The sequence below is a fragment of the Loxodonta africana genome, unplaced genomic scaffold (assembly GCF_030014295.1).
Source record: "Loxodonta africana isolate mLoxAfr1 unplaced genomic scaffold, mLoxAfr1.hap2 scaffold_28, whole genome shotgun sequence".
In the NCBI taxonomy this organism is placed as follows: Eukaryota; Metazoa; Chordata; class Mammalia; order Proboscidea; family Elephantidae; genus Loxodonta; species Loxodonta africana.
This window is the reverse complement of record NW_026975002.1, coordinates 1,846,052-1,867,205: the sequence shown is the minus strand read 5'-3', so window position 1 is coordinate 1,867,205 and position 21,154 is coordinate 1,846,052. Positions and strand designations below refer to the sequence as shown.

General features: G+C 42.1%; 1 long non-coding RNA gene across 5 annotated transcripts in view; it reads right to left on the bottom strand.

The window, feature by feature from the left end:
• The window catches only part of LOC135229356 (uncharacterized), a 408,624-nt gene that overhangs the window by 219,751 nt on the left and 167,719 nt on the right, over positions 1 to 21,154 (bottom strand). For all 5 annotated transcript variants that reach the window (XR_010320135.1, XR_010320136.1, XR_010320134.1 and 2 more), the window contains 4 exons: positions 11,456 to 11,603; positions 4,252 to 4,426; positions 1,169 to 1,209; positions 77 to 192 (listed from right to left, as the gene is read on the bottom strand). This is a non-coding gene — a long non-coding RNA (uncharacterized LOC135229356). The remainder of the gene's footprint in view (positions 1 to 76; positions 193 to 1,168; positions 1,210 to 4,251; positions 4,427 to 11,455; positions 11,604 to 21,154) is intronic.

Sequence of the window (21,154 nt, the reverse complement as noted above, 5' to 3'; positions counted from 1 at the left end):
AGACTACTAATTCCACTGATAACATTGTATGCAAATATCCGGGTGAGTGCCATGGGCAGAAAACATTGACATATACCTGCCAGAGGCCTATCCTGGGTCTGAGGAGTCCACCCCAGTCTCCAGCGACTCATCTCAGCACACACTTTGCCTGCACGCACGGAAACCGCCTCTCTCCACGAATGCCTTCACCTGCTAGGAAACACACGATGTCACTCAGCCAAAGGAGAGCACAGGCAAAGTCAACTGAAGCCCCCATTGTCAAGATTTTGCTTCTGCTGGGCCACAGCCCCCGGTGGCACACTGCATGCACGTCACTTCTCCAAAGACAAGGCCGAAATCCGGACAACCAGGGCCCCAGAAGTCCAGAGTCTGCAGAAGGCGGCACATGGATCGCCTCTTTGCCACATACAGGAGGGAGACCTGTGCCCTAGACTGGCTCCGCTAGAGCTCCACGACCTCAGCTATTTTCCCTGACCTTGGGCCCGTGCCCTCATGAGTGTGTGATCTCTAGTTACACTTCTCCTCCGACCACTCTGAATCCGCCACCTGCGGATACCTGAGCATGGAAATTAACACCTGTCACTCGCTGCAGTGTCACAGGTCACTAGGTGTCTAGGCTCAGACTGACCTTGGCTGTCTTCTGCCCAGGCAACTAGCCTAAGCCTTCAAAGGAAATGAGGACACGTGGTCACTGGCCGACATCCTTTAACCAACACTGAGTCCCTGGTCAGCATCCTGGAGTCCTGGCAAGAAGAGCCAGGCACCTCCAGGAGCATCTGGAGGAGGAGACAGGGGCTGAAGAATCTACCACACCTACTGGTGCTGCTACACATGTGGGAGGCCTGGCTGCAGAGATTGCAGGCATGGCCTCAGGGTCAAAGGAGAAAGCACCTGAAGACGTGCTAGGACTCTTAGACTGAGAGAAGCAGGATGTCTGGACTGCAAAATATGCACCCTTCAGGGAAGAAGTTCATTCAAGCTTCTTAAACTCACCTCACCTGGAAAATCCATCCTCTTTTAGCCTTGTGCCCCTTCCACGCCCCCTCTAGTACAAAGAGAGATGCAGCCCTACGGCACCAGGGTGGAAGAAGCCCCAGGATAGCTGTCCGAAGACATGAGGCCCACTCAAAAGCTTCCCCCGCCAAGGAGAGAAGAGGACAAGACTTACCTGCAGATGAGGTCTCAGGGCCCTGAGAATGAGCATAATGTCTGTAAGGAAAGAGAAATAGGATTTCAGTGGGACATGGAAGTCTGAGAAAGAGCCTCTGCAAAGATAGCTCTAAGGGAGGTGTGATTGTGAAGGTGGGCTGGTCACTGAGTTCTTTGTAGTACAAGGTAGCAGACAGAAGCCAGACTCTGGGGGGAACCTGCCTGCCGGTGAGCAGTGGGCATAAAACCCTAAACCAATGAGAATCGAATCCCTTCCCAGCAGCTTCTGCACAGATCAGTGATGTTTGCTTGGTCTTTCTCTTTTCTGTGGTCTAACCTGATCTGTTCTGAGATCAGAGAGTTGGAATAGAAAAGCCTGACTGAGATGAAACGAGCAAAGAGAAGACAAGGCCTCCTAAATCTGGTGAAGACAGAACACAGATAACCAAAGGTGAGGATGGGAAGAAACAGATTGAGTTCCAAGTCCCATCCACAGTATCCCAGGGCCTGGAATCCCTGGAAGTGCCAGAGGTGTGTGCTCCCTGGGAGATGCGACCCCAAGTGTCAGAGGAAGCCCTACGGAGCAAGGAAGGGAGGGCAGGGCCTCTAGGATGGGCACTTCCATACAGGCTGCCCATGTGAATTTCTCAGAGTGACCGTGACAGATCCTGAGAGGGACAGTTTGAGGCAAAGGAAAGTAAGTTTTCTGAAGAGGGGTGAATTCCGCCTTCTCCTGACAATGAAACAGAAATCCCGTCCTGCTCAGAGGTACTGAGTAGGAGGGATTGTGAATTCCCATCCTGCACAGAGGTTGGCTGGGAAGTTCGACTGTCTAAAGACAATGTGGCCAAAGTCTTCTTTATCTTTCAAAGATATATCTTTAACTTCCTGCAAATTCAATCCTGGATAAAAGCCTAGAATATACAAGTGTGGGTTTTTCAGGAGAGCAACAAGGGGAGAAGGTGATAGTGACATATCAGAGAAGGAGAACAATAGTCTAAGGGTCCCTGTGTTACTTAATGAATCACAGACAGTGTCAAGCATTCTTCCTTACCTGTAGACATGCAAATGCAGTAGATGTTTTAGCAATAACTGAATTAATCCTCACAGAATTCTTTTTGGCCATTTCCAGGTACAGAGACCAGAAGAATTCATTAGTTACAAGAGCAAGCAATAATTCGCTGGTCTGAATTTTGTTCAATTTCTGTGTTTGCCCTTCACAAATGGATAAAAGTCTCTGAATCTGGCATTGAAGACAGTGTTTTCTCTATTGTTATGGATTGAATAGTGTCCCCCAAAATGTGTGTCAACCTGGCCAGGCCATGATTCCCAGTATTGTGTGGTTGTCCTGCATTTTGTGATCTGATGTGATTACTTATGTGTTGTAAATTCTAACCTCTGTGATGTTAATGAGGCGGGATTAGAGACAGTTAGGTTAATGAGGGAGGACACAATCTACAGGATAAGGGTGAGTCTTGAGTCAGTCTCTTTTGAGATACAAAGAGAAAAGTGAGCAGAAATGAGAGGGACCTCATACCACCAAGGAAGAAGTGCCTGGAGTGGAGCAGGTCCTTTTGACCCAGCGTCCACGCACTGAGAATTTCCTAGGCCAGGGGAAGATGGATGACAAGGACTTTCCCCCAGAGCCACAAAGAGAGAAAGCTTTCTCCTAGAGCTGGTGTCCTGACTTCAAACTTCTTGCTTCTTAAACTGTGAGAGAATAAGTTTCTGTTTGTTAAAGGCATCCACTTGTGGAATCTCTGCTATAGCCACACTAGATAACTAAAAAACACATATATAAAATAGTCAAAAAAAAAAATGTTTCAAATACACACACATACACGTATGATGTTATTAAACTTTAAAAGATGTTACATTCTTATAACACATTTAACAACAGAGATTTGTATACAGAAGTTATAATAAGAGCCATCCCCACATAATTATATTGTACCTGCTCCCCCAAAGTGTCCAGTGTCCAAAGATACATATGTACCCTTTTACACACTTCTTTTTGCTTGGACACATGTAAGTACATTCATTTGTTTGTTTTTATGGAAATTAGGTCACATTCTACCCATGTTTTCCTCTGAATCACTCTTCACTTGACAATTTTTCATGGTTCCTCTAAATCAGCAGACATGGAAGAAGCACTCTTTTTGGTTCTTCTTATTTTTAACTCCCACCACTCTTCTGTCAGTTTGTTGTACTGTGGTGGCTTGCATGTTGCTGTGATGTTAGAAGCTATGCCACCGGTATTTCAAATACCACCAGGTTCACCCATGGTAGACTGGTTTGAGTGGAGCTCTGGATTTAGACAGACTAGGAAAAAGGACCTAGTGATCTATTTCTAAAAAAAACTGGCCAGTGAAATCTTACGAATAGTACTGGAACACTGTCTGACTGAATGACAGAGGATAACCCCTTAGGTTGGAAGGCACTCAAAATACAAGTGGGGAAGAGCTACCTCCTCAAAGTAGATCCCAGTTTAATGACGTTTCCTGATGGGCACAACTCATAATGAGAAGAAACTGATGCAAATATCCTTTAATAATCAGAATGTGGAATGAAGGAAGTATGAATCTAGGGAAATTGGAAGTCATCAAAAATGAAATGGAATGCATAAAGGTCAGTAATCCAAGGCATTAGTGAGCTGAAATAGCTTGGTTTTGGACATTTTAAAGTAGACAATGATATGTTCTACTATGCCAGGATTGAGATACTGAAGAGAACGGCATCATATTCATCGATAAAAAGAACATTTCAAGATCTTTTCTGAAGTAGAACACTACGAACAATAGGATAATATCCACAGGCCTACTAGGAAGACCAGTTAATAAGACTATTATTCAAATTTACACACAAATCATGAATGTGAAAGATGAAGAAGTTGAAGGTTTTTACCAAGTTCCGCAGTTTGAAACTGATCAAACGTGATGCATTAATCAATCAAGATGTACTGATAATTACGTAATTAGGATGCGAAGTTGAAAACAAAGCAGACAAATCAGCAGTTGGAAAATAAGGTATTGATGATAGAAATGACAATGAAGCTTACATGATAGAATTTGGCAAGACCAATGACTTATTCATTGCACATACCTTTCGTCAGGAACATAAATGGTGACTATACTCATGAACTATTCCAGGCAGAATAGATAGGAATCAAATTTGTGGAAGGTGATGATGGAGAAGGTCAATATCATGAGTCAGAATCAGGCCAGGGGCTGACCGCAGAACAGATGATCAGTTGCTCATATTCACGTTCAAGTAGAAGCTGAAGAAAATTAAAACAAGTCCATGAGTCAAAGTATGCCCTTGAGTATATCAAACCTGAATTTAGAGACCATCTCAAGAATAGATTTGATGCACTGCACACTAATGATCGAAGACCAGATTAGTTGTGGGATGATAGCAAGGACATCATATATGAAAAAAACAAAAAGTCATTAGAAAGACAGGAAAGAAAGAAAAGACCAAAGAGGATGTCACAAGAGACTCTGAATCTTGCTCTTGAATGTACAGTAGCTAAAGAGAATGGAAGGAAAAATAAAGTAAAAGAGCTCAACAGAATACCTGAAAGCGAAGCTGGAGAAGACAAAGTATGATAATAATAATGTGAACAGATCTGGAGTTAGAAAACCAAAAGGGAAGAAAACACCTGGCATTTCTCAAGCTGAAAGAACTGAAGGAAATATTCAAGCCTCTAGGTGCAATACTGAAGGAAGGATTCTATGGGGAAAATATCGAACAACACAGGAAACATCAAAAGAAGACGGAAGGAATACACAGACTCAATACACCAAAAAGAATTGGTCGACATTCAACCATTTCAGGAGGTAGCATTGGATCAAGAGCTGATGGTACTGAAGGAAGAACTCCAAGCTGCACTGAAGGCATTGGCAAAAAACACGGCTCCAGGAACTGATGGAGTACCAAATGAGATGTTTCAACACAGGGACGCAGTGCTGGAGGCGCTCACTTGACTATTCCAATATATTTGGAAGACAGCTACCTGACCAAATGACTGAAAGAGATCTACATGTGTACCCATTTCAAAGAGAGGTGGTCCAACGCAATGCGGAAATTATCGAGCAATGTCATTAACATCCCACGCAAGAAAAATTTTGCTGAATATAATTTAAAAACAGTTGCAGCAGTACACAGATAGGCAACTACCAAAAATTCAAGCTGGATTCAGAGGAAGACATGGAATGTGGGATATCATTTCTGATGTCTGATGGATCTTGGCTGAAAGTAGAGAATATCAGTAAGATGTTTACCTATTTTTGTTTCCTACACAAGCACACTCAACTGTGTGGCTCATGACAAATTATGGATAGCTTAGCAAAGAATGGGAATTCCAGAACACTTAACTGTAGTCATGCGGAATATCTACGTAGACCAAGAGGCAGTCATTTGAGTAGGGCAAGGTGATACTCTGTGGTTTAAAATCAGAAAGTTATGTGTCATGGTGGTATCCTTTCACCATACTTACTCAATCTGTATGCTGAGCAAACATTCTGAGAAGCTGGTCTCGAAGAACAAGAACATGGCATTAGTTTTGGAGAAAGATTCACTAACAACCTATGATATGCAGCTGATACGACCTTGCTTGCTGAAAGTAAAGAGGACTTGAAGCAGTTGCTGATGAAGAGCAACCACTACAGCCTTCACTATGGATTACACCTCAACATAAAGAAAACAAAAATTCTCACAACTGGACCAGTAAGCAACACCATGATAAACAGAGAAAATACTGAAGTCATCAAGCATTTCATTTAACTTGAATCCATAATCAATGCCCACAGAAGCAGCAGTCAAGAATTCAAACAATGTATTGCATTGGGCAAATCTGTTGCAAAAGACCTCCTTAAAGTGTTGAGAAAGAAAGATGTCACTTTGAGGACTAAGGTGTGCCTGAGCAAAGCCATGATATTTTCTATCACCTCACATGCTTGAGCAAGTTAGACAATGAATACGGAAAACCGAAGAACTGATTCATTTAAAATATGGTGTTGGCAAAGAATACTGAATATACCATGGACTGCCAGAAGAATAAACAAAACCATCTTGGAAGAAGTACACCAAGAATGCACCTTAGAAGCAAGGATGGCGAGACTTCGTCTCACGTGCCTTGGACATATTTTCAGGAGGGACCTGTCCCAGGAGAGGCTCATCATGCTTGGAAAAGCTGAGGGTCAGAAAAAAAGAGGAAGGCGCTCAACAACATGAACTGACACAATGGCTGCAAGAATGGGCTCAAACATAGCAATGATTGTGAGGATGGTTCAGGATCAGGTGGTGTTTCATTCTGTTTTACACAGGATCGATGGCATCTAACAGCCACAACTAACATATGTATGCGTGTATGTGTGTGTGTATATATATATATACCCATTGCCATCGAGTCGTTTCCAACTCATAGTGACCCTACAGGACAAAGTAGAACTGCCCCACAGAGTTCCCAAGGAGCGCCTGGTGGATTCGAACTGCTAACCTTTTGGTTAGCAGCTATAGCTATTAACCATTATGCGACTAGGGTTTCCATATATATATATATATATATATATATATATATTCTCTTCACTAGTTTTGCATCTCTAGAGATCCCAGGCTAAGACATTTGGTACCTACTGTGGTTCTAGAGGAACCAAATCTTAAGGATGAGTTTTCTGAATTGATTCTCAAGTCTGGCTAGTCTTAAAGGCACTGATGACTGTCTCCAGTAGTAAACAGGCTATTGCTAATCCATGGTGGGAGGTGACAATAGAAATACGCAAAATACTACTACCACTGGATCAAATATTTGTGAGAGACAAGGCTCTGCCTGATTACATATTTGATACTTTTCTATAATTTTGTCAGAATAAGAATAATAAGGAAGCTGCTTGGTTAGTCCTGCTTTTGCTAGCCACACTGGTGAATGAAAGAAATGGGCTCAAAGCTGAAGCACCACATACAAGATCTGAAAGCTGCCACTTGTGCCCAGAAAGAAAACCATATTTCTTATAGTAACAAGGCTAATGCTGCCAAAAATAAACTCAGATTCTTATCATAAGAGTGACTGAATTAAAGCGCTAGTTGAATATCCAGCCTCAAATGGTGTCTGAAGTTAGAGTGAGGGCACTGATTGGGAAGAAATGGGATCCTGAAACTCAGGATGAGGACATATGGGCAGACAGTCAGGAAGCGGGGGACAATGAACCTCCAATTTCTATTGAATCGCTCTTCCTAACAGAACCAGACCTCTTACTCCCATCTGAAGAGATTCTCTAACTCTGCCGCTAAGGCACCCTTCCCAGTAAAACAATTATCCCTTCCACCTCCATCTGATGAGATTACCCCAGCTGTGCCTGAAGTGTCTTGTTTGAGTTATCTCCTGGGGTGGTATCTGGGGCATTGCCTGGGGCATCACCTTAGGCAGATGTCTTATAAGACACGGCTGAACATCCCACTGCCACTGCCCATTTTTGCTTCTAGACCTATACCTAGACTTCAGTCCCAACAAGCCCCAAAAGGTGAACTATGAAGTGTGACCCAGGAGAAGGTATGCTAAACTCCAAAAGAACTACTTGATTTTTCTAATATATATATACAGAAACCTGGTGAATATGTGTGGGAATGGCTATTATGGGTGTGGGATAACGGTGCAAGCAACATAAAGGTGGATTAGTCTAAGTTTATTGATATAGACCCAGGAAGCATAGATTCTTCATTCAGTGTTTCAGCTTCAGAGGTTAGAAAAGGATCTCATAGTTTATTTGGTTGGTTTACTGAAGCATGGATTAAGTGGTGGCCTACAATAAATCAAGTGGAAATGGCAGATCTGCCATTGTATACTGTAGGAGAAGGTAACCAAAGGCTGAGGGAAACTGGCAGGTTAGAATGGATTTATTAGGCTGGACCCACAGACCCACACACGGAGTGCCCAGAGGGCTCTCTTTTTACCATAGCAGTGAGGTACAAATTTGTGCAGCAAGCCCCAGCATTATTGAAGACTTCTGTGGTTGCTATTTTATGTAAGTAAGAGTCCACAGTGAGAACTGCCCTAACTGAATTAAGACACCTAACTACAATGCAGTTGACTGGACCCCATGGTGGTAACAGCCAAGTGGTGGCACTCAATGAACAAAGACAAGGTGGGTGTGGTTACCATAACAGACAGTAGAGTCAAAGCAGTAATCAGAATAGTCTGCTCACATGGATTTATGGCAATGGCTACTTAGTCATAGTGTCCCTGGGAGTGAAAGAGCTGGGAAATGTACATCTCCTGGTACCTAGTGTCTTAGCTATCTAGTGCTCCTGTAACAGAAATACCACAAACGGATGACTTTAACAAAGAAAATTATTCCCTCACAGTCCAGGAGGCTTTATAAGTCCAAATTCAGGGTGCCAATTCCAGGGGAAGACTTTTTCTCTCTGTCACTCCTAGGGGAAGGTCTTTGTCACCAGTCTTCCCCTGGACAAGAAGGTTCTCAGCACAGGGATCCTAGGTCCAAAGGATGCACTGCTCCTGACACTTCTTTCTTGGTGGTACTGAGGTCCCCCGTCTCTCTGCTCTTTTCTCTTTTATATCTCAAAAGAGACTGACTTAAAACACAACTTAATCTTGTAGATTGAGCCCGGCCTCCTTAACATAACTGCTTCAAATTTTCGCTCATTAACATCATAGAGGTAGGATTTACAATACATTGGAAAATCACATCAGCTGACAAAATGGTGGATAATCGCACAATACTGGGAAGCATGGCCTAGTCAAGCTGATATATACATTTTGGGAAGACAGAGTTTAATCCATAACACCTAGTATGCAGCTATCGACCTGTTAATGCCTTTTTCTCCATACCCATTTGGAAGTATCACCAGAAACAGTGTGCCTTCTCTCTGACCTAAGTATATAAGGACGAAATAATATAGAGGAATCTCTGTTACATTTTCTCCATCTTACCGTTATTTGGCCTCATAGGCAGACCCAGTCACTTAATTGCACGGCAGAATGAAGAGATTAAAGCCCAACATTCTTGCCAGTGGACCAGGAAGGTAGCTGCTCAGACATCAGAGAGCCTCAGAGAGACAGAGACCAGGTGGCTCAAGAGAGGGATACCATAAAGTTGTTTTTCATACCCCCCTCCACTCCCATAGTTGCATATGCTTTCCTCTGACCCCAAGAAGTAGATCAATCCTTTGAGAACTGCATTATGGGTTAGAACACCAACAAGGTCCCAGACTGAGTGACACTCCCATAGATTACATCCAAATATCATTGCAAAGTCTTCAAAATCTGAACTGACATCTGAGCCACAGCATCCAGAAGTTGGGAAAGAACATGCAGCCTGAACATAACTGGGTCAAGTGATTGCTAAAACAAACAACATCGACATTTTCTGTAAGATTGAAGTAAGACATAGTCTTAGAATCATAGACAAAAACTTTAAAAAGCTACTTTAACCATGCTCAAAGAAGTAACAGTCACACCTTAGAAAAATAGAAAAATACATAGAAACCATTCACAAATGAAAATTTTAGACAGGAAAAATAGAGATAAAAAATTCACTTGACCAGCGGAATGCTGTTGACAGACAAAAGGATCAATGAGATGAAAATAGTTCAATTGAAAATATCCAATCTGAAAACAGAGGACAAATATTGAAAAAAAAATGAACAGAGCCTCAAAAAAATCCAAAAATACCTAACATTTATTTATTGGAATTCCATAAGGTGTAGAGAAAATATATAGTGTAGAAAAAAATATCTGAAGAAATACTGGCTCAACACTTTCCCAATTTGTTGAAAGACATAAACTTACAGATTCAAGAAGCTATGCAAACTCCAACAAGTTAAACTCACATAATTTTACACCCAAATGCCTCACTGTCAATTGTGGAATAACAAGGACCAAGAAAATATCTTCAAAGAAGCTAGAGAGAAAACAACTCATTTCACACAGGAGAAACCATTGGAATGACTCTGTATTCATCATCAGAAGCCATGGAGGCCAAAAGGCTGTGAAAACAACATTTTTTCAACACTGAAAGAAAAGAAACATTAACCCAGTGTTCTATAGGCTGTTATTTCCTTCATGAGTAAAGGAAAAATATTGACATTCTCAGGTGAAGGACGCTTAAGAGAATTCATCGCCACCAGACTTGTTCTAAATGAAACACTAAGGAAGTTCTTCAGGTGGTAGACTTGGAATTTCAGGAATTATGGAAAGCAACAAAGTCGAAAGTACCTTCTGAAGTTTGCCGTTCAGCCAAAGATTAGACAGGTCTACAAAACAAACAATAACACACGTGAAGAAAGTGTTTCTTAGTTCAATCGTGTGTATGAGACCAAAGGTGCAAAACCTGCCCAAAAGCACAGAAAAGAGGGCAGGATGGAACAGGAATCATGGCGGATGGGAACGGGGAACTGGAGCATAGAAGAGAATATTGACACATCATGAATATTGCCACCAATGTCACAAACCAATTGTGTATAAATGGCTGAACAAGAAAGTAATTTGCTTTGTAAAGTTTCAAATAAAGCACAATAAAAATTTTTTAAAAAGTGGTAGGTATCTGGGTAAACATATTACGCCAACCCTGCTGTCACTGCACAACATGGCGCAGGACTCCCCTCTTTGGATAGACTTGCTAGCCTATTGGAAACACTTTGGAATATACTCTTGGTGGCAAATTAGTATTAGAGAATGGGATTATTTTGAAAATATGAGATGTCTGTACTCATGTCTGGTGAATAAACTGGATAATAAAATTTTCAGAGCGAAATGAGATGTTCTAACAGAAAAATAGGCCTGAATTCCCACGTGGGCCATGAGCCTAATCTGAAGGCCTTTCCCAGAGAGGCATTTCAGGCACTTCTAGAGCAGCAGGAGCACTGGGGAATGCATGTATCAACCTCCCCCAGGGCCTTCTCTGAGGAGTAAGTACCTGCTTTAGTACTAAGCTTAAAAAAAAAAAAGCTTAGGGGTTCATAAATAGTCATTCTGCATAAGGTCTTCAGGTTCAAGTCTGTAATCCAGCTGGGATTCTGTGTGTGCTGCATCTCTGCATCAAAAGAACATGCTTCTAGAAGCAGAATGCCAGGAGAGAGGCGGTTGGGCAGTTGGGGGTGGGGGGTGCTGCGCAGACAGGGGTGCCCAAGGGAGGCACAATATAGTCATTCTGCAGCAGGTCTAGTCCTTCTGCATAAGAATTAGAATGCTTCTGTCAATGCATAATAGTTTACATGCAGGACATAAACAAAGTGACTGAAGGACAAAGTCAAATAGTAAACCAAGCCACTCCCTGTCAATCCTTACCTGAGAGGGTCTTCATGAAGACTTCCGGGGATGGAGAAGGACACAGTAAACGCTGATTTATTTTACCTCTTCCTTCCTCAAGAAACAGGAACTGGTGTTAAGACGTCAGGTGTCAAGCCCCAAACTCCTCTTCTGGTCTGTATTTAAGCTGTATAATAAAACTGGGATCAGGCAATCAGCCGTGAGCAGACAGACCCAGAGTATTCCCAGTGCCCCACATCTTTGAGCTCCAGTGAGATCCTGTTCTTAGTCACTAGATTAGCAGAGGAGCTGAAAGACTGAAATTCCGTGTTTTAAGGCAACTTGGGCTTCAAACAGTCACATATTGCTAAAGTCGTATTTCTCTGTGTTAATTTATGATCCTTAACTCAAATCTGGAGTTTGGAGCTCATTTTGATAACTCCTCATTAGTCTGCATAGACTAGAGTCTGCTCACAGTCAGTGATGACAATGGAGGAAACAAAGTCCCTAGCCCAGAGGAGGGACTGCTCCCCATATTTGGGGCAATGCCCCTGGGAAGCATCGGCGAGGTGCACTTTGGCCTCTGTGGCTTTGCCTTCTGCTCCTGGAATTGCACCCTGGGGGCCTCCATATGCAGACCCAGAGTCCGTGGGTGACCACAACTCCCCCGTTCTGGGTCATCGTCCGGACACACGTTGCGATATGCTTTCTGCCCTCCTTTCCAGCATAAGCGCTGCGATCACAAGTGGCAGAACCAGTTCTCAGGTCCAGACCCTAGACCTTGCCCTCCTTGGCCTTAGGCTTCCCTAGTCCTGGTGGAACCTGCAAGCCTGGCGGATGCGAGGTTAGCACCCGGCTGGGTGGGCTTGGGCCTGTCTCAAAAGGCTCATGGCGCACTCAGGTTCCTCCTCCTTGGAGCCTGTGGGCTTGCAGTGGGCAGCCCGGCATCTCGTGCCTCCCTTGGGAGCCCTCTCTGAGCAGCAGCTCCCCTCCCCCTCCCCCGCCAACCACCCAACAGTCGCACTGCCTGCTTTCTGCTTCTAGAAGCGTGTTCTTTTGATGTACACATGCAGCACACACAGAAGCTCAGTTGGATTACAGACTTGAACCTGAAACGCACAACTTTAAAACTACTAGACGGGGGGGGGAGGTTATTGGCAGTGAAAAAAGCAAAAAAAAAAAAAATAAGAAAGAGAACAATTACAAAAAAAGTATTAGAAGACTGTATCCTCACATTATGGACTCAAGAAAGTTGCGGATAAACAACCGCGTAGATAGCATACTGTTGTCTCTTTGCAAATAAGTCTTAAATGAGGGAATTTGGTACCGGGAAGAGTTGCAGAGCCTGACTTTGGGGAAATCTGGGATTGATGAATTGCCTTGCATGAGGCTACAAGCCCTGATAATCAATATTTGAAGATGAGATTCGAGCAACCTAGAACATGCATCAGAATTTTTTCTAAGTAAATTAGCACCAGAAGATGCCTTTAACCACTAAATAAAATGGGTCAGTAGTTCAAGATCTCCCTAAAAAGAAAACGGCAGACCTAGATCGTTTCCAGTCAGGTTCCAGCAAACATGCAAGAAACAGTCATTTTAATCTTGTACATAGTCAACAGAGATTAGAAAACCATGAGATACTCCCCTAACTTGATCCTTAAGGCTAGTTTAAAAATGATAACAAATTAGAGAAGGATGGTAGAAGAAGAGTTAGAGGACAAGCACACTCAGTAACTGAGATGCAAAACTCTACGTAAGATGCCAGCAAAGGAAATCCAGCAAAGTATAAACCACGTAACATGCCATGATCATGTAGGCATACAAATTTGAGTGAACGTTAAAGATTTAGTAATTTCATTCACCACATGCATAGGTGAAAGAAGAGAAGACATATGCTCACCTCAAGAGATGGGGGCAAAGCAGGTTGATAAAATCCAATCACATGGAGAGATAAGGACTAGGAGCAAATATGGAACAGAAAAGGAGTTCCCGAACGTGGAAAACTACAACTAGCATGATAGTTCATGGTGACGTGTGGGACATTCTCTTTAAAATTAATAAACAATAAAATAAGGGTGCTTCTATCATTACTTTTATTAAACATTGAACACCGGAAGTGTAAGCTAGTACAAAAAGAGAAAAAGTATAACTGCTATTCATAGATTATAGGACTGTCTCCATTGAAAACTGTAGAAAATACCGGAATTAATAGTAATCATAAATAAAAAATAAATTGAAATTTCAATGCATCAGCATCAAGCTGACTCTGTCATAGCTCTTAGGTGAAAGCAAAGGACACTGATAGGGAAAGAGCAGGTTCGGGTGGTCTAGACCAAGGAGGGAAGAAAATTATTCTGCACTGGGCTGAACTTATAAGAACGGGTCTTATGTGTGTTAGTTACCTAGTCCCTCCATAACAAAAAATAACACAACTGGATGGCTTTAAAGAACAGAAATTTATTTTCTCACAGTTTAGCAGGTGGTCGTTCGAATTCAGGGCATGGCTGTAGTGGGAGGTCCTTCCTTGTCTACCTCAGCTTCTAGTAGATGCCAGCAATCATTTGTGTTCCTGGCCTTCTAGAAGCATCTGTCTTCTTTGTCTGTCTTCCTTTTCACCTGTTTGAGTCTGTGTGTATTCTGCTCCTTTTATAACTAAGAAGAGTTAGGCTTAGGACCCACCCTACATTGGTATGACCTCATTCACATAATAAAAGCAGGCCCCCTCTTTCCTAACAAGGTCAGATTTACAGGTACAGGGGTTAGGATTTCCACAGACATTTTGGAGGGACACAATTCAATCCCTAACAGTCGACTTACCAGATATTCTGGATTGAGAGTACTCGCATGAACAGCTGAGAGTGGTTCCAATTCTTTGCTACATTCGTTGGCTGAAACTTGTCTCAATGGTCACCCAAAGGAATGCTAGAGCAATTTATTGTGTAGGACCTGGCCAACCATTCCTAATCAAGTCCATTGTGTGGAAAAACACACAATCCCATCACCAAAGCCTTGAGAAATTCATGGATAAGAAAAGAATGGTGGTTGGAACCAAGAATTGTTTCATAGCCTAGATAACATGGTACAGGTGTTAGATATTCACATGGAGATGTCAGGTAATAAAACTTCACCCCACATGGGGATGTCAAGGATAATACCAACAGCTAATGTTCATTGAGTACCTACACTGGTGCCAGGCACTCCTGTGCTTTTTCTTTCATGTTTGCTTTTCATGATGGCCATATGAGGAATGTATCATTATAATGCCTAAAGAGGTCAATACAGAGAGCTAGGCTCACATTTGAATATATGAGTCTGGACCCAGGAGGAGTTTGAATGGATGGAGGTATAAACCTCACGTCCTTAGCTACAAATAGACAGCAGTAAACTCACTGAGGCATCCTAGAGAGAGGGTGTCAATAGAGAGAGGAACAGGCACCAAGCCCAAGGGTACTCGGGTATCTAGAAGCCTGCCAGGTGAACAGCAGCCAACAAGCCTCTCTGAAGTCCAGTGTGGTTCCTGGAGGGTTGTCTGTCCTTGCTCTCAGCTGCATTTCCCCAGTGCCCCTCCCACCTGCACTGGGTTGTCCCCTTCATGAGGACAGGGGCAGTGTGTACCTTTCACCACTGTATCTGCATAACATAGACTACTTCTGGCCCATGGAATATACTGACTGAATGAAAAATAAACGATAAGTACGTAAAATCCTTCGTAGTTGATACCTTGGGATACATTAAGGAGCTTCATGAGTAAGAGGGAGAAAAACTGATCAGGGCTGCTTCTGAGACCATCTCTTAGGCGTAAAGAGTGTTAAACAATAATTAAACAAAGAGATTTAATGGCAGAGATGTATGTTAAAAAGATGTAAGTATACGTTGAAGATTACTAGAAACATGCACATTTATTATTGCAACTATAGTTCAAATTGTTAAAAAAAATATACTACATGCACACAGAATATTATAAAGTAATTTAATGCTCTCATTAAAAAAAACAAAAAAAATTATCATGAGAAAAGACTAATGATGAATGAAAATATCAGGATATAATATCCGTGTTAATATACATAAATGTGTGTGCTAATACACACATAAAACCAGTTGCCATTGAGTCAGTTCTGATTCATGATGACACCAGCGTGCCAGAGTAGAACTGTACTCCATAGGGGTTTCAATGGCTGAGTTTTCGGAAGTAGACTGCCAGACCTCTCTTTCATAGCAATTCTGGGTGGACCTGAACTCCAACTTTCTGTCAGCAGCTCAAGATATTAACCATTTGCACCAACCAGAGACTCTAACACACATACATGCCAATGTAAGTAAGATAACAGACATATCGGAACGTTAGTAATTTATTCTATGCATTACGTATGTTTTCTTGTTATTTATTGCATACTTTCCCATTGCTTCCAAGTTTTTGAGGAATAGAATGTACTTCTGGAAAAATTCATGAGAGATTTTTAAGTAATGAAATAATCAACAGAAACAGAATGAGTAAATCTGTGGCAAGGCAGCCCATGAACCCAAGATTACAGTAACACTGGTATGAAAAGCAGAATTGTGGAGTCCTGAAGCTCAGTGGTCCCATGCATGCATCAGGAAAGAGGGAAGAGCAAATAAACAAGGAGAAAATACAGTGAGCCAGAGGAGTGGGAGCCCTCTGTTGTGGGCACAGTTTTCTCATGAAACTTTAGATGGACACAATGGGTGGGATTATCCACTTCCATCACACAAACATTTTTATTACCCTTGATTTTAACGGAACTATGTTATAAAAACAAATGATAAAATAAAGTATAATAAAAGAATAAATCTCATAGTGGACTACTATCATTTTCCCCAGCCACTGAGGAGGGCAGGAAACACACACGGGAAAGAAGATGGAGCAGTGTGAAGAATCATGCTTAGTGAGGAGGGGAGTGTTTCTGAGACAGGCCTTACTTGCTACCACCTAGGGAAGCAGGCAGCCGTGCAGGACCAACTGGAAGAAATGGCACATTATTTCTGAGACCTACTCCAGCTCATAACAAATTATGGATAACATGGGGAAGAATGAGATTTCCAGGACACTTAATTGTTCTCAGGAGAAACGTGTACACAGAAAAAGAGGCAGTCATCTAAACAGAACAAGGAATACTGCATGGTTTAAAGTCAAGAAAGGTGTGCATCTCCATTGTATCCTTTCACCATACCTATTCGACCTGTATGCTGAGCAAATAATCCGAGAAGCTGGACTGTCTGAAGAAGAATAAGGCGTCAGGATTGGAGGAAGACTCATTAATAACCTGAGATATGCAGATGATACAATCTCGCTTGTTGAAAGTGAAGAGGCCTTAAAGCATTTACTGAAGAAAATCAAAGACTACAGACCAACAGCCTAACAACAGGACCAATAAGCAACATCAGGACAACGGAGAAAATGTTGACATCACTAAGGGCTTCATTTTACTTGGATCCACAATAAACACCCATGGAAGCAGCAGTCAAGAAATCAAATGACACGTTGCATTGGGCAAATCTGCTGCCAGAGACCTCTTTAAAGTGTTCAAACGCACAGATGTCACCTTGAAAACTAATGTGCCCCTGACTCAAGCCATGGTGTTTTCGGTCACCTCATACGCACACGAAAGGTGGGCAATGAATAAGGAAGACTAAAGAAAAATTGAAGGCACTGAATTACGGTATTTGCAAAGAATATTGAATATACCACGGACTGCCAAAAGAATGAACAAATCTGTCTTGAAAGAAGTACAGCCAGAATATTCCTTAGAAGCAAGAATGGCGAGGCTTCATCTCACATATTTTGGACATGTTGTCAGGAGAGATCGGTCCCTGGAGAAGAAAGTCATACTTGGTAACAAGTGGCCACAACAATCGGCTCAAACATAACAACGACTGTGAAGGCGACGATAGGTAGTTTAACATACATTTTGACCCATACGAATTAAAATTTAAACAATTATTTCATGCCTTTTTGTAGCGGTTTCAGAATATACAATTAAAATAAATGTAAACAATTAATAGAAAAAATCTCTGAAAATAAAATTTAATTTTTTTAAGTCACTGCTCCATACCCCAAATCTAAATGGCTTGATATAAAGCACTGGTCTTTGTGATTCACAAAAAGCAGGTGCCAATTCCTGAACAAGAACTGAAGTGACAGGAGAAACTCCCCATGCTGTTAGAGCCCTGAGTGTGGGCCCTAATCCAATAATCTGTCCTCATTAATTCCTTTTCATTTCATCTCTGTGCAAGAGGGGAGGGAGAAGGTGAGAGAGGGTTACATGTGCCTATTCTGTTCTTTAGCATCTAGTTCACTGCCAGGAACAAGTATTCATAAGAGGCTACAAAACATTAAAGTACAAATAAGGAGGAAAACCTCCTAGTATATATATGTATTAGGTGGCACAAAGAGTTAAGTGCTCAGCTACTAACTGAAAGGTTGGCAGTTTAAATCCACTCAGTTGCCTTGGAAGAAAGGCCTGGCAATCTACCTCCAAATGGTCACAGCTATTGAAAACCGTATGGAGGGCAGTCCTACTCTGAAAACTCACGGGGTCGTCATGAGTGAAAATCTCCTCAACGGCAACTGGATTGGTAATCTATATATGGCATAAATGTTGGGAAAATTAGCTTCTGAACATATACACGGCATACAGAATACACTGCACATTAGTATTATGTGCCAAAACCCACTGTCATCAAGTCGATTCTAACTCATAGTGACCCCAAAGGACAGAGTAAAACTGCCACATAGGGTTTCCAAGGCTGTAAGTCTTCACTGAAGCAAGCTGCCACATCTGTCTCCTGCAGAGAGGCTGGTGGGTTCGAACCACTGACCTTTCAGTTAGCAGCCAAGTTCTTTAGCCACACAGCCACTAGGGCTCACTGCTGTCATGTACAGTGATTACATAAGCAAATTCTGAAACAAACTGCCTGGGTTTAAATCCTAACTCAATCTATCAGCTGGTTGATCTGGGCACGTTACTTTACCTCTCACTGCCTCAGTTTCCCATTTCTAAAATGGGTCTTATTCAAAAGGTTGTTACGCAGGTTAAATAAAACACACAAGGCACTTAGAAAAAGGCCTTACACACAGAATGAACACAATAAATGTTAGCTTTCATAATTATTAAGGGAATACAAACAGCTTAGTTGAAGAAACTTCCATCGAGAAATAGTTGCGTTCCAAAATTCATGTGTAAAGTCATTTACATCAACTGTTAAAGTTGTATGTTTAGATTCAAGTGATTACTGAGGTGTGTTATGATCTTGAACAGAGTTCAGGGGACTATACAGGCTGACTCTGCATGCCCTTCTCCTGCACATCCATTCCATCTCCCTTGGAGCCCAGACATCATGTTATCAATTAAACCCCTCCCACACTGGTGGTGTACTGTTTAAGAGCTACAGCTGCTAACCAAAAGGTCATCAGTTCAAATCCACCAGGCGCTCCTTGGAAAGTCTATGGCACAGTTCCGCTCTGCCCTATTGGGCCGCTATGAGTTGGAATAGACTCAGTGGCAATGGGTTTTTAATGGGTATGAGTTAACTGTTCAGTGCTTAAAGACATATCAAAAGCAACCACGAACACAAAAGTATAGTAAAAAGTTCTTATTTCAGAATAGCAAAACCTTTTTCTAACACAGTGGTGTATTAGAGTGGACTGTGTATCAAGAGGAGGCCTGGTGGCATAGTGGTTAAGAGCTCAGCTGCTAACCAAAAGGTCAGCAGTTCGAATCCACCAACTAGTCTTTGGAAACTCTATGAGGTAGTTCTACTCTATGCTATAGGGTCTCTATGAGTTAATATCAACTAGGGTCTGTATGGGTTGGAATCAACTTGATGGTGACAAGTTTGATTTGGTTTGGATTAAATTATGACCCTAAAAAATGTGTGTCTCAACTTGGTTAGGCCATGATTCCCACTATTGCATAGTTGTCCTTCATTTTGTGATTGTAATTTTACTGTAAGAGGATTAGGGTGGGATTGTAACACCACCCTCACTCAGGTCACCTTTCCCTGAGGTGTGGCCTGCACCACCTTTTATCTCGCAAGAGGTAAAAGGAAAGGGAAGCAAGCGGAGAGTTGGGGTCCTCAGACTATCAAGAAAGCAGCACCAGGAGCAGAGCATGTCCTCTGGACCCAGGGTCCCTGCACCTGAGAAGCTCCTTGACCATGGGAAGGCTAAGGACAAGGACCTTCTTCCAGAGCCGAAAGAGAGAGAAAACTTTCCCTTAGAGCTGATGCCTTGGACTATTCGCCTACTTTAATGTGAGGTATTAAATTTCTCTTGGTTAAAGCCATCCACTCATGGTATTTCTGTTATGGCAGCACTAGATGATGAAGACAGTGGGTAAAGGTGGAAGAGGTGGATGAAGGACAAAAAAAGAAAAATGGACAACAAGAGAAATATAAGAATTCAGAGAACTGTGAAAATTTAATTCCTGAATATACTTTCTTTCTCCTCCCTGTAACTGTAAGGACTTTTCTCATATACAGCATATATAAGTAAATCCTTGCAATATTTAAAACACTTAGATTTTTGTAAAACTCATTCTCTGAAAACTCATGGTGGCCCCATTAATTTGTGGCTTAAAAACAACTCAGAACTAAAAAGAAACATAAATAAATAAATAAAGGCGCTGCTGTCATTTGCGGGTGATGTTCTTTTCCTGTTATCCACAACCCACACACTTGGGAGTTAATTTTCCAGGGTCAGTGTTCATAGACCATCCTCTTTCTCTTACCACCACCCCACCACCCTTAATTATTTAGAAAAGGCAGGGCCAGTCAGTGCTCCAAACATCAAGATTTCTCTCCAAAATGCCAACTCGCACTTGGGGAGCAGGCTACATTCTCAGCTATCAGCAATTCCACTAGCCCGTGCAGATAAGGAACATGTCTCCACTGAACTGTTCGTTGTAATTAAAAAAAAAAAAAGTAAAAAACTGTTTCTTAAAACCAGAAAAAAAACAAAAAAAACAGGCATTTCCCTATTACCCACCCACCCCACTCTCCCACACCGAGTGCTCCCCTCACCACACACACACTCAAATATTTCCTACCAAGGGTGTGTCCCAAGCACGGGGTCTGGCTCCACTCTTCTTTTACACCCCTTGGAGGTCTCTGGAGAAACCATACCTTTGGTTGGCAATTCCCTGAACCCTGCCTATTCAAGCTGGCACTTATTCAAAAAGGCAGGTGAGTCTTCAAGTCAGGTTTTTAAAAGGAGTTTAAGAGGAGCCAGGTGATATGCCTACTCACCCTCAAGTTTCTCAAAGGTAATAATTTCTTGAGATGTGTACAATGTCTCAACTATGGGTTAATTAAATCCCTTAGGATGGTGGGCATAGGAAAATCCTCCATCTCAATGCCCCCCACTTTGAAAAAAAAGAGGGGGAATCTCCAAAATCACAAATTTGAATTTCTACATACTTGATTGAACTAAGGAGTAAGTTCCTCATGTGTGTTATTCTTGGTTTGAGCCTGGTGGTGCAGTGGTTAAGAGCTCAGCTGCTAACCAAAAGGTCTGCTGTTTGAATCCAACAGCTGCTCCTTAGAAACCGTATGGGGTAGTTCTACTCCGTCCTAGAGGGTTGCTAAGAGTCAGAATTCACTGGATGGCAATTGGTTTGTTTGTTTTTCAATCTTTGGCTGAAAGGTAGACTTTGTTATCAATTTATTAAATCAACTGGTAATTTGCTGGATATTTCTCGTACAGGAACTTATGATGTCTTC